We start from the raw sequence: 10000 nt of genomic DNA on the forward strand, positions 1-10000 counted from the left end.
GCCGGTGCACACCATCCAATGACTGTCGTTTGCAACCGATTTACTGGCCTTTGTTAGGTCCATTTCGTGTGCGGTGCTGACGAGATCTCGCTCTGCTTCGAGGTCCGCACTTGGGCGGCGGACTTCCGGTGGGGGAGTCCTGGTAGCCAGCCAGCTAGAGCTGATGTTACTGTTGCCTGTTGTCTCGACCAACGCTCTCCTCGCTTGATGGATGTTCCGGCATCGTGCAGACGGGTTTCGGCTCGGTGCCATGGTTGCACTCACACTCGTCTGCGTGTCTGCGTTGTGGTTTCGGGAGTTTGGGTGAAACAAACGATCGACTACTGGCCCATGGTCATGGTGATTTGATGCCTGCATTGTGTGTTGGCCAGCCTGTGAATGGAGGAAACTCCCGGAGCGGTGCGGAGCGGAGAGACAGAGACGTCCTGTGGTGGTCGATGGGCATCGTAATAAATCACAAATCACTCCCTGCTGTTGTCTCTCGAAAAGAGGAAAGAGGAAAGCTCACGTCACGCCCCAACCACCCACCTTCGAATCAATCGGGCAGAAGCGCATCATGCTGCCAATGCTCTAGACCCCTCTGGAAAATTGTGGAACATTCGGGGAAAATCTCACCAAACAGCGATCAAGGAACTCTCGATAGCTAGCTCGCCAGAGCCCCATTTATGCTGCTTTAGGGGGTACTCTAAATCGAACTCATACCTCCCGTATTTTATGATTCTTGGTTCCCCTTACTTCATGCAACTCCGGAACCCCGGAACCGTTTTGCACCCTGGCACTAACGTGACGGAAAAGTTTTCTCGCTGGATCCTGACAGACAAGTGTAGTAGTCGTCATTCAAATGATGCCATCGTGATTTCACATAAAAAAGGCGGAAGATTGTGATACGCCGCGCGTGCAAGAGATATCGCACCGTGCGATTGACGCCAGTGCTCGGGAATTGACTTCTTTGGAGAACTTCAATGGAGGAAAACGGAAAAATCTCGACATCATCTTCACCGCAACCTGATTGCTATTCGGTGGTACGGCCATGGACCGCGTCGTGGCGTGGTTGCTGCGACGATGATGGTGGTTGAAGCGAGTAAACGAACGGTTTTGGTTTCGGTTTCGCTCAACACAGGAACAGAGAGCAAGCGTCGCTCCAGCTGTCGGTGGATCAATCAAGGAGCGTTAAACCGCAAAATGGAACATCGAGAAAAGGAGAGCGAATGAGAAGAAGAAGACAAAAAATGGAACCTTCGAATTCGAAACGACGATCGATCGACTTTTGATTGGATTGGTTCGATGACGTTTCGAATTTAGGTTTTGCTCCTAGCCTGTGCGGTGTGCAGCAGTGGAGATGTCGATTGCAGCAGCAGCAGCCGCTTGGTGTCTCTGATTTCGGTCAGGAGATGCAAAAGGTCCCGGAAAGAAGATGCAGCTCACTTTGGCATCAAAATGGGAATCAAGTTTTCCTCGAATCGTCATGCTGTTGTGTGTGTGCGTTGAGGCATTCAATACTAACCGTAATTTTGGGTTTTCAGTTTCGGTTCGTGTCAAACCTACAATTGGATGGCACCCAACAATTGGGTGGGTGGCGAGGGCGGTAGAACTCTGATATTTTCCAACAAATACCCTTATCGTCACCTGAGGCAATCATTAGTTTCCCATTCCTGGCAGCCGTTGCAAGGCTCGGTCTCCTCGGCGGTACCCCCGAATGTCACGCAGCAGAATGAAAGCGCGCGCTCCAGCCATCATCGAGCGCAACGATAACCGTTATCAATGCCAGAGATCATTTCGGGTTCTCTGATTAGCTTCAACCACCACCATGCCATGACGCGGTATTGCCTGCCAGCATATGAACGCATCACAAAACGGTTGCCTGGTTGTGCTCTGAGCAGTGGCATCATCGCGGTTGGCACTGCTTCTCGCGACTGCTGCTTCGATTGGTAACAATGGGAAAAGTTTTTCGCCCAAAACCGGCGCTCGGGTGACACCCAGCATCAACCTTTCGGAGCGTTGTTCTGGAGCGCGAGTGACGGTACGATGCCGCCGGTGCTTTCTTCAATTGTGGACAATTTTGGTTGATTGTCTTTTGCCCGTTGCGGATAACGAGTTTTGACATGGGCCATTGCGGGGGTATCGCGGTGATGCGCGTCATGTTTGGTGTATCGTCTTGCATTCGGTTTTTGGATCTTTTGCAGCTGGCGAGCGCGGATATCTTTGGGAAATTTCGGGAAAACCAGACAGCACACCCAAGGGAAATAGGGGTCCGTCGTTACCTTCTGGTTGCCTGGAATTGTACGTTTTCTCTGCAAATGCTATCGTACGAGCTACAACTCTCATTAGAACACTGTGGGATGATTCTTTGTTTGCAAGAACACAATTTTAAACTAATTAATTAAAAATGCTTATTGTTTTAATATTTGGTAGATGAAGTAGATTTGGTTCTTCCTACTAACGTAATTGCTGGTTCCTTGCTGTAGAGCGGAATCGAGTATTGCAACTTTAGATGCCAATGTGCATATAAGTTCGTAGTATAATTTATTGACCTCGGACAAAGGAACGAAATCCCCTTTCATGCTAGAGGACCAAGGGGCAATACCATTACGATTGGTTCATAATCCAAAATGCGTCCTTTCCAAGCTGGTTCGGTTGGATGAACTCCACCTGAACGAAGCTGTACGTTCGATTCTGCAGAACGACACGCTTCACTGGCCATGGGGAACGGAAGCTGACAGTCACCATCCAAGGAAGCGGTGGTGTGAAATGTCGATGCTTTTTAGTGTTTTCCTCCACGAGGTTTGCGATCTCACCCTCTCACCAAAAGAATGTTCCTTTGTTTCCGGCATTTTCTAGGATGGTGACGGCGTTGAAAGCTTCCTCCGATAACATACGATACTTTATGAAAGTGCTAAGACACCGACCGTGTGCCATACGCAACCACCACCACTTCAGTTGCAGAAGTCTCCAAAGGCTGGCGCACACTGGCGGGAATTGTGTGCCATTCGCTAGGTCGGAAGACCAACACTAGGATCCCGACCCGCAGGCACAGCAGCAGCATCTAGCTCAAAATGTGACAAAAGCTATTTGCTGCACCTTAATAAATGTTTATCAAAAATAACGACCTCTCAGCGGCAGCAGCGAGCGAGAATGGTAAATGCTGGCAAAGGAAGGTGCCTATGTTATGTTTTGGTACACAATAAGGGTCGAGAGCGTCGTGCAGCATTTCGCCATGTTGCGCTCATTGCGCCAACCAATTCGACTTGATGTGAGAAGATGGAGGGGGGATGCCCAGGAGACAGGACGGTTGGTGGGTGCATTGGAATTTAAGGTGTTCGGAGCAGGTGTGATCAGCATCTTCTAGCCGGCCGGCATGTTGTGGCTAGCGGTAGGGCCAAGATGGGCTAGGATCGTTTCGTTAGCAGATATGTTGACATCGGTGACACTTCTTGGCTTCCTCTACGTTCCGTCTCTCCGTTTTTGGATATGTTTAATAATGGACATGTGTCTCCTTCGGAAACATACGAAACAAAGTGTACTGTGTTCAACTGTCAGCCTGTCTTGTCGTACCTAGCTATCACGGAAGTTTATGTTGTGTTTGGAAGTTTATGTTCACTCGAAAGGCTCATATTTGAAATGTTAATATACTAAAGTGAAATAAGGTTCCTTTACTTATTCGTTTCCTTTTTGCTTTTTCTATACTTTTAGGCAAATACACTTCATGGAACAGTACGCATAAGCGGCTGTCAACTGAATCATCTTCAAACGGAACGGATTATTATTGCAGGTAATGTTGTTGAACTATTTCTACAACTTTCCATTGCAACGGGAAGATCCTAATTAAATCGTGCAACTTTCATTAGCCACAGTTTGCCATTATTATCCTCGCCTCTCAAGAGGGAACGGGTAAGAAATTGTCTCTGGTGCTCCGTGCGACCTTCACCTATAAATGTTTGTTTGTTCCTGCACTGCACTCTGTTTTGGTTCAAAACTCACGAGCACCGAGGGCTCGCTGCGTTACCGAATAGCTTCCGAAAGCCGCTCCCCGAGCACCGGATGTGGAAAATTATGCGCGGAATTAATAACGACTACACCGCAGCCAGCCGCATGGCTCGTTCCATGCACCAACAGCAACGACACGACGACGACGACGGAGTGTTACGTGCGTGCTCGACTGGCACACTGATGCCACAATGCATGCATACATGTAAGGGAGGCAAGTCTTCCCCCCGATGAGGAAACTATTTCACTTGTAAAGCCAGAATGAGAACTGAATGTAGAACAACCGGGGCCGACAGTCGACAGTGGTCGTGGCGGCCACCCATTGAAAGCCCGGAGATGGCGGAAGCCACCGACGGACCCCAAACCAACCGCTCGACATTCGGCTGTCGGTGCGGATGGGTTCAAGCGAGCGCAAAACGAATTTCATTAAGACGCATGCAACGGCCTAGACCCGGGGTCTAGGCTCACCAGTGCACGAAATCGAGAGGAATGCCACTGTTACCACTATTCGCATTCACTTGGTTCTCTCTCGCTCTGTCCGGACGGAGTTGTGGTTGCTGGATGTCAGTTATGCTCTGTGAGTTCGTAGGTCTCTGGTCTCTGCAACCAGCCAGTCGGGTTGTTGGCGTGCTCGCATGTCTGTGGCACAATTTCAAACTGTCTTGCTCGACGTCGAGTGACGTTGCCGGAAAAGGGAAGGGGCAGCAACCAAAGGGCAACAGGGGTTGTTCGGGGAAAAGGTTGGGCGAAAATCTGTCGGATGCAACGATTAAAGGCCCCCGTCCGCCGCCAACCCCCCAGCCTTGGTTGAGACAATTAGAAATTTAATTTAACAAACGCGGACACGTTTCTCGAGCGTGCGTGACACACGCCAAACGCCAGTGTGTCAGACGACTGGCAGTACCGCGAGATGCAAACAAACAAACGAAACGACAAATGGGGCTTCTCTTGCCCCCCCTCAGCTGGGTGGTGTCTCGATGACACGAGTGATTATGTTGGTGGCAGGAGCTGGTGCAGATGGTGGTGTTTAGATCACACAACACTCGGGGTCACACAACACTCGGGGTATACTGATAACTGTTACGGCATGTCGACAGTTGTCTTGGGACTGTTATGCGCAGTATCAGTAACTGCTGTTTCTTCTTCCGGTTTAAAGCGGATGAAGGAAGATGAATATCCTGATTCATTCCTATTGATAAAGTGTTTGCAGAAGGATGTAGCATTCTTATTAGAAAATTCCCAAGGGAGGAGGAAGGACGAGAAATTATGATCCAGCATCCAGACCGGTAGAATGCCGTTGACACCTGGGGCCATAGGCTCCAGCACCACACCCCGAAAAGTAATAGCAAAACCGACAATCCATCTACTTGCTGCTGCTGCTGGCAAAAGGGTGAACCGCGACGGAAGTAGCACGACAGAAGCACGGGGCGTTCTGATTTATTATCTGACGTTTGCCACAATGTTTTCCGCGCGAGCTTCCGGTCCTGGTAAAGATGCGTGCTAAGCATGGGGCACGGCGGTGTCTGTCCTGTACCTGTCATCGGGCCTAGCGTTTGCATAAGCAGAAACATACATCATGGAGCGACAGACACCACGACGACGACGCAGCACGGGCACTCTCACGGGCGCTTTTCCGGCGAAGAAGAAAAATAGAACCGCGCTGCTGAATGCCGCTATCAACGCGATGTGGCAAAAGGATGCTGCGCGGGTAATAATGTCTCTTCTGCACCCCCCCTCGTTGCCTGCCTGCTAACTGAACCGACATGCTGCCACTCTGTCACTAACTGGCATTCCGCCTGGTGCCTGGTACCGGGTGTGGTGGGTTCGTCGTGTTCGTGGAAGGAACCGTATAGAGATCACTTTCCTCGGTCCTCCTCGACTAAAGTAGTGGGATTCTGGAGCTGGTTATAGATGGTTCCAGCGGTCCTCACGAGTGAACCGATTCCGCAATGGCGAGTAATCTCTTCGTCCGTTTCTTTCTCTCTGTCTGTTTCGTTCTCCAACAATTACACTTTCTACAATGGGATGCGGTGAGTTTTTGAAGTGACGGATACTTACTGCCATTCGCTATTTTATACCGTTGGAAATTCATTTTTCCGTATTCCGTACGGTTGAGATGAATTTCTGTATGCAAGGACGACCTGTTCTGTCTCGTGGAGGTCGGCCCGTTAAGCTATGGCTTCGGTGGGTTGCTCACGTACAGCGCGCGGTCGCTGATCCTTGATTATGGAAAGAAGCGACAATGTTGTACTCAAATAAGTGTCCGTTTCATTTCTTTGTAAACACCACAAATGAATTGCAGTGAATGTTGAAAGGTGTTGAAAAAGAATCCAATACAATGATGGCAAACTTAAATAGCATTATTTATAAAGTTGCAATGTCTCAGATTACAATGCGACACAGTCATCTAACCGCATGTATTTGGAAATTCTGTGATCCAAAATATCAGCAAACATTAGTTTTAAACTTTTTTTCTGAAAATATTTAATTGAAATTAATTTTTCTGAAGATATTTGATTGAAATTAATAATTCTTTCGATTAAAACTGTTTTGAATCGTCACTTGCACTACCTCCAAAATTGTTGCTAGTGATAGCTCAGCATCAGGTCAGTGATTTAGATTGCAAACACTTTTGCATCGACCATTACCATTTCTACGAATTAATGTTGATGAGCAAGGATGATGATACAGAATTTTTAGTAAGAGATTTTAGTACATGTTAATGCATTTTGTAATGCAAATTCCTGATGACTTGCAAAGTTACAGTAGGTATTGAAATGATGCAATCACATGACACAACCGTCACCAAGGAAACAGTTTAGACAGGTTTATGCAAATAATCGGTAATTTATCAATTTATTCTGCTTCTAGTCAGTTAAGTCTTGTCTGTTCGATTAATATTTACTAAAACGTCTATCATACTTACGGAAAACCCACAACAGCACATAGTTTTGAACACATAGTTGCGTCAATCACTGTATAATCCCAGTACGATTGTAATCGAACCATATGTCCATTGCGCGCTTTAGAATAGCTGTAATATTCGGAATGCCTAAAATATTCATTCCACCAGCTATTGGGGAAAGTAGCTGCAACAATAAATCATTTATCCGATTTTTCAAACCGTTCGCTCTGAGTGAATCCAGGTGTTCCGCGGCATCAGCATTGCTCTCGGTTGATTGAATTTTGCATTCGCGCGACGTCACATGTCGTTGCACTAATTAAAGCCGAGAAACGCTTTATAGCTCGCGCAAAGCTGATTGACAGACGGCTGGGACTAGCTCGTATTTAGAAAACACATTTGACGGTTTCGTTATCACTAGGACAACCTCTGCTGTCGCCGCCGTCTCCTCTTCGGTGGTATCGGAATGGCGGCACCAAAAACCCGGTAACAACAATACCGCGTTCGATTAAGCCCGCCGTGGCCCGGGCTGTGGTAAAGTCGCGCGAATGGCGGCTTTTAGCGAACTAAGCCTATTAACGAAGCTCGTGATGCCGGGGTTCGATTTGGTTGGGACAACTGCTGGCAGATGCTGGTAGCCGCTTCCCAGTTGCCGCTCAAAACACGCGGCAACGAAAGCAACGAGAAAAAAACAGCGCGCGCGCGAGAGAGGATGTTTTAAAGTTTGACAGCAAGGGCTTCTGGTTTGGTTAGACGGAGGTGGATTAGATTTATGCCGCTTGCCAATTTGGCCGGGCTCCAGTCGGTGTTCTCGCGTCGCCCGTACTCGGGCGCGTGTTCTCGTTAAAAGTCTCTCTGTCGCTTTCGGTGGATCTGCTGCGAAAGCTGCGAACGGATTTGCTGTGTGGTTTTTGGAACTTTCGGTGTGGTTTGGGCATTGGTCCGCCATTTCGTTGACAGCAGGTTCATGGGAGGGTATCTAAGTATTTAGCCTGCGTTGGATAGGTTGACCTTTCCTGGGCAGATTTATTGACTTCGGACGTGATAAAAAGTTTTCATTTTTAATCTCCTCGAACCCCCGCGATATGCGGTTTGCTCTGTTACTCTCGAATGGTAAATGCGTTATTATTAAATGGTGGGTACGTGTAACAACTCTAGGCCGAAGGTATGAAAAGCAATGAGGACTCGATCGATAAAACAGAATATTAACTTAATTGCATTTGGTTTCGACCGATAATAAACGTTGTTGTCGCGGCCCACAACCTGTAACGATATAACCGAATTCGGTTCCCTTTCCGACATGCCAGGCGGCCACCTTAAAGTGAATGGAAAGCTCCCTGCGCGCGGCAGTACGGTTTAATCGAATCAGTATCGAAATCGAATTCGATGAATTTCGCCGTTCGTTTAACAAATACGGGGGGACTGTGACCGTGTGTTGTGGTCGTGGTGGAGGTTATTTAAGTTTGGATACCGGAATCCTGCCGTTCCTCCCGGTTATACGAAACTTTCGTTCGATCCGATGATGAGGCCGGTGCAGCGGGATATTCGGTGCGCGGCGAGAACCAACACACCCCGGTAATGTCCCCGTGGGGCCACACACCCGGCATATCCGGAGTGGCAACGGCAGTGGAAACGCAACCGAGCAATCATCAATTATGCTGACTCGACCTCACTCTTCCTCTCTCGCTCTCTCACCGTATCCTGATCCAATCCTTTTACTCCATCGGCCTCGTAGCCAGGTGTGACCGATTCCGTTTCGTTGTCGCCATTTTAAAAGGGATGAATCAAGGGGTGGTGGATGGGGCACTGCCCCATGTTGCTACTTTATGCTCCGATGTTTATTTGTCTCTCTTTGTGCCGACATACAATTCATCGCACGTGGTTTATGTGCTGCGAGGGCTGCACAGGCTACTTGGATAACACCATAGCTCAACGTCCGGGTGTGTGCTGCCTGGTTGGCGGTCCACCGTCGTGGTCACAAACGTATAGCGAGTCCTACGCTCGTCGTGCACGCGCTCCTGCTGTGGTCGTTGATGGCTGAAATTTGTTTTATTGACTGAAATTTGTTTCCGATACCGAAACCACGCAACCAACCATCATTCGGCATGAGGATTAGAGGAGGGTCCGCTTGATCGTGGTGGTGACAGTTTGACTTTTTCTTTCCGTTTTCCTATTTCCCGCCAGCGTTGCGCCATTCTCGCTTCGGATACGACAAAATAAATGTTCGTCTCGATGCTTCTTGTGGTTGGCCAGCCGGTGGATCGAAGGAGGGAGGACACGTCCTTTCCGACGTGTCCTAAATAAGGAGGAATTTTCCCTCGAATGGAAAGTGGTAAACGAGTGATTTTTCATTCCCTTTCATTGGATCGTGCAGCTATCGAAGCTAATCTATCTTCGGTACCGTTCCCTTCGCTGCAGGGTGTATCGTGTGAACGCGTCTTTGAGTGTTCGTTGCTCACGTAACACTGTTTTACGCATAATTAAATTTGCCTTTAACGCTGTACTCCACCTAACACCTAACACGAGTTAAGTGTTTGTTAACGTCTGATGGGGCTGCCATCATTTTGGATTGCTGTGTATTGTTTTTGTGTTGGAAATTTGAGATAATCCATTAGAAAATGACGAGCAAAACACTGGGAACCTTACGTTTGAAATGTTACACTTTCAAGATCAACTTTCTGTCAAGTATTGCAATATGTTTAGCTATTAAGGAACACAATGTACTCTGTATGCTATCTTTGCTTATTGAAGATAGCTCGAGCTTCATAGGAAAGAATATTAGACACTTGCGATGAGGAACATATTGATATTGATGTTTACGTTAGACGAGCATTCGACGGAAATTTGAAAACAAATCTGAGACCTATCAATATTTTCGTTTTAGAGTTCTTTTCGTGCTTCGCATTCTTACTACATATAGTGAGATTGATTTGTAATTGACTGTTTTGCAAGCAGCCTTTTCATAGCAATTCCTGGTGAATAGGCGTAATGAGAAAACTTTGTGATTAAGAACTGGCATTGGATTTCTGTAAACTCACAAACAGAGACGCCCCTCACAAATTCGAAAGTTTTCGCCACATTCCCCATATTCGACACTGATGCACTTTATCCGAA

At 47.7% G+C, this 10000-nt stretch overlaps 1 protein-coding gene across 1 annotated transcript in view; it reads left to right on the forward strand.

Annotated features, from left to right (window-relative positions):
• The window catches only part of LOC125957705 (bifunctional heparan sulfate N-deacetylase/N-sulfotransferase), a 145077-nt gene that overhangs the window by 52278 nt on the left and 82799 nt on the right, over positions 1–10000 (forward strand). The window contains exon 3 of the mRNA XM_049690574.1: positions 3691–3769. The gene's annotated coding sequence lies outside the window, so the exon portion shown is untranslated. The remainder of the gene's footprint in view (positions 1–3690; positions 3770–10000) is intronic.

Source organism: Anopheles darlingi, chromosome 3 (genome assembly GCF_943734745.1).
Source record: "Anopheles darlingi chromosome 3, idAnoDarlMG_H_01, whole genome shotgun sequence".
Classification (NCBI taxonomy): Eukaryota; Metazoa; Arthropoda; class Insecta; order Diptera; family Culicidae; genus Anopheles; species Anopheles darlingi.